Raw genomic sequence first — 4,133 nt, forward strand, 5'->3', positions numbered from 1 at the left:
GCAAAACATCCAACTAACTGCCGGAGGAATCGTACAGCATGACACCTATGCAGTTGCAAATCACACAGCATTTTATTACTCACAAAAGTTCCTGATGCTGCGGGTACAGGCTTGATGGGATCTCGGGGGTCCGGCAGCTAGGCTGGTCCCGTGCAGACGCAGGGGGCCGGCATTCCTCACCTGAGAGCTCGGTGCGTCTCGATCAGGAGGTACTAGCTGTCCTTCTGTCCTCTGGCAGGAAGCGGAGCGTGGGGCTGCATCGCTTGCCAGACTGACAAACGGACGTGCCTTTGTGGCTGTCTCAACAGGCGAGCACTGTTGACTGGCCAGGATCCATTTTTAAAGCCTGTTTCGTACCCGCAGCAGTTCAGGTGGCTATCAATGAATTATGTCAATGCACACATGTTAATCTCAAACAGGGCGAGGGGCTACATGTGGTTATCTGGGGAGAGTACATCACGCACACAAATGGTTATCTTCGCAAGTCACTCTGAGTCAGCAACTGAAATTCAAATCCTTGTCTATGGGGTAACACGCTTCAGAGCAGTGGGGAATGTGTCCTTAATATCACACTTTAAGTTTCAAGAAAGTTAACTCAAACATTTTAAAATCTTTTAACCATTTTTTAGACATTTTAAACATTTCTATATATTACTACAACTTGGATTCCAAAAACGTGAAGTGCCTCCCACATCTGCGTGCCACTCTTGGGGCCATGTCATCTTCCACATGTCACCCCAACGTTAGTGTGGGCGCCACCAAGAGCAGCACATAAACACTGGTCCTGCCCTTTAAAAGTTTTCCTTCCAGCTTCTCTGTTAGGTCCCACCTCCAAATGGGGCGCAGTAGAGTCCTCACACCCTCCGGGTGGTGGTATTTGGGGTCCCCAAAGGACCCCGATAAATAATGCCCTCTCCCCTCCCCCAGCTTCTGAGGAAGCCGTGCGCGCTGCAGAGCCAAAGCCCCTTTCATCCCCGACACATGGGGACCAAGCTGAGGGCGGAGGGGGTGCTGGGGACAGGACACAGCTCACCTCGGGCCCCACACCAGCCTGGGCGCCGGCCCACAGCCGTCCTCGCAGGGGGGGTTACAGCTCCATCGACAGCCAGGCCCGGGCGCTGAGGATTCAGCGCGTGGCTCCCAGGCCCGTGGGCATCGCAGCCGGCTCAGAGCCGAGCCAGCCGCCCCACGGGCACTGACCGCGTGGTGGGTTCGTTTACCGAGTGTGAGCGTCAAGCCCCTCTCCCTTGCTCACCACGCGAGCTCCGTGGCCTCTCGTCAGTCCCTGGACACTGCCACTCGCGCTCCGTGGACGCCGTGCTGTTCCAGGTCGGTGCACGGGCCCTGGCCTCCGTCCTGGCTCCGCCCACTCCTGCGGGTCTTGGTTTAAATGTTCCTTTCAGAATGTTTACTGATTACTTCTTCTTTTGTTTTGAGAGAGAGAGAGAGAGAGAGAGAGAGAGAGAGAAACATTGACTTGTTGTTGCATTTACCTGCGCATTCACTGGTGACTCCCGTATGTGCCCCAACCGGGGATTGAACCCCAATCCTGGTGTACCAGGGTGACGCTCCAGCCAACCGAGCTACCTGGCCAGGAGTTAAATGTTCCTTTTTAAAAATATATATTTTTACTGATTTCAGAGAGGAAGAGAGAGGGAGAGAGAGATAGAAACATCAATGATGAGGGAGAATCATGGATCGCTGCCTCCTGCATGACCCCCACTGGGGATGGAGCCTGAGACCCAGGCGTGTGCCCTGACCGGGAATTGTACTGTGACCTTTGGTTCATAGGTTGACGCTCAACCACCGAGCCACGCCGGCCGGGCTAAATGTTCCTTTTAAGGCGTCCATTTGGTCCCTCTCCCCATTTAAATCAAGTCCCCTTTATGACCTTTTGTCACACTCTGTCTTTTTTCTTTCTTTCTAGAACTTGCCATCTTTGTATGATCTAGAACGAGAGCGGGTCTGTCTTTCATTTGTAGACGTTGCTCCATCAGGTCCGGGAGGCGTGGGCACCTCTCCTTCGTCTGGCCGTCCTCCCGCCGGCGAGTCCTCAGCCCTCAGTGTGTGTCCCCGATGGATTCTCTCTCCCTCTCCCCACAGCTCTCCTCTTGTCCCCCAGGGGCGGGGAGCCAGTCCTCCTCTACCCCTCCCTCCATCACCCTCCCCCCTCCCCCTACACCCCTCCCCCGTCCAGTGGAGACAAGCCGGAATGCCCTGGGAGCCACGCAGGTGAGCGGAGCGGGGGTGCCGGGCGTGGCCGCACTGGCTGCATCGCGCAGGGAGGCTGGCAGGCGGCCTGGTCACATGTCCACCTGCGTCATCCTTGGCGAAGGCTGCCAGGCCCCGGACAGGACATGTGTGAGAGGCACCGCCGCGCAGCGCGCCCGCTCCTTAAAGCTGGACGAGGGCGGGCGTGGTCGCCGGAACGCAGCCTGCAGGTTGAGAGGAACCCACGTGCCAAGTATGGAGCGGGTTTCATTTGCAGGAAGCTGAGCAGAAAAGCAGAAAACCCTGCTCAGGCTCGATTCCTTTTGCCACATTTTGTCCTGTTTTATTTTAATTTTTTTAAATATATTTTTGATTATAGGAAGGGAGTGGGAGAAAGAAACATCAATGATGAGAGAGAATCATTGATCGGCTGCCTCCTGCACGCCCCCTACTGGGGGTCGAGCCTGCAACCTGGGCACCGGGAATCAAACCCTGACCTCCTGGTTCACAGGTCAACACTCAACCACTGAGCCACACTGCCGGGTTGTCCTGTTTATTAAGCCGCATCTTCACAGCTGGTTTTGGCTCCTCCAGAGTAAGGGTTCTGTATCGTTTCCTTTCTTTTTTGTCTCCCACAAAGTGCCACCCAGCGCAGGGCCCAGTGGGCGCCCAGTGGAACAGCCCCGTCACATCCCGGGGGCTTTGTGGCAAGGCCGGTCGGTGCGGGAACAGCAGGCGTCATGGACTCCACGCGTGTCAGCTCTCATCCTCACGGAGAAGTCACTTCTTGTGTGAAATTCCTATTTGATAAATGAGGAGACCGAGGCCCAGGTCTGATCAGGCAGGAGGTACGAATAGGGGAAAACAAGACCAGAAAAGCCAAAGCAACCCTCGAATGGCACTGGACGCAATCACTGCAGATACTGAAATGTAAAATGGTGAGTTCTGTACCCGCCTGTGCAGAGGCTGGGCTTGCTGACGGGCTGCAGTCACGTGCACCTTGCACCCCTCTACCTCCGCCCCCCCCAGCTACCCCAACTCTGTGGCTTCTTGGCAGGTGCATCAGCCACCACCGATGGTTCAGGGCCAGGGGGCGGACAGAGGTGAAGGCCACACCCTTGAATTCCTTTTTTAAAATTTATTTCTTTAAAATATGTTTTATTGATTTTTAGAGTGAGAGGAAAGGAGAGGGATAGAGAGATAGAAACATCAATAGGAGAGAAACATCTATGGGCTGCCTCCTGCACGCCCCCTACTGTAGATCGAGCCCGTAACCCAGACATGTGCCCTGACCGGCAATTGAACCAGTGACCTCTTGGTTCATGGGCTGATGCCCAACCACTGAGCAACACTGGCAGTCCTTCTCTGGGACTGCATTGAACAAAGCTGGTGTGGCTAGAGCAGGGGTCCTCAAACTTTTTAAACAGGGGGCCAGTTCACTGTCCCTCAGACCGTTGGAGGGCCGGACTGTAGTTTAAAAAAAAAAACCATGAACAAATTCCTATGCACACTGCACATACCTTATTTTGAAGTAAAAAAACAAAACGGGAACAAATACAATATTTATATTTGCATGTGGCCCGCGGGCCGGAGTTTGAGGACCCCTGGGCTAGAGTGTCGGCCTGCGGACTGAAGGGTCTCAGGTTTGATTCCCGTCAGGGCACATGCCTGGGTGGCAGGCTCGATCCCCAGTAGGGGGCGCACAGGAGGCAGCCGATCGATGATTCTCTCTCACCATTGATGTTTCTCTCTCTCCCTCTCCCTTCTTCTCTAAAATCAATAGAAATTTATTTTAAAAACAAAACAGCAACAAAAAACAAATCCCAAACCTCAGAGGAAACGGGGTATCACAGACCCAGGAAAACCCCTCAGTGAGGCCCGTTCGCTGTGTAGGATCCTGCCACACACCGGGGTCCCTGCTT

This window comes from Myotis myotis, unplaced genomic scaffold (genome assembly GCF_014108235.1).
Source record: "Myotis myotis isolate mMyoMyo1 unplaced genomic scaffold, mMyoMyo1.p scaffold_m19_p_3, whole genome shotgun sequence".
NCBI classification, from domain to species: Eukaryota; Metazoa; Chordata; class Mammalia; order Chiroptera; family Vespertilionidae; genus Myotis; species Myotis myotis.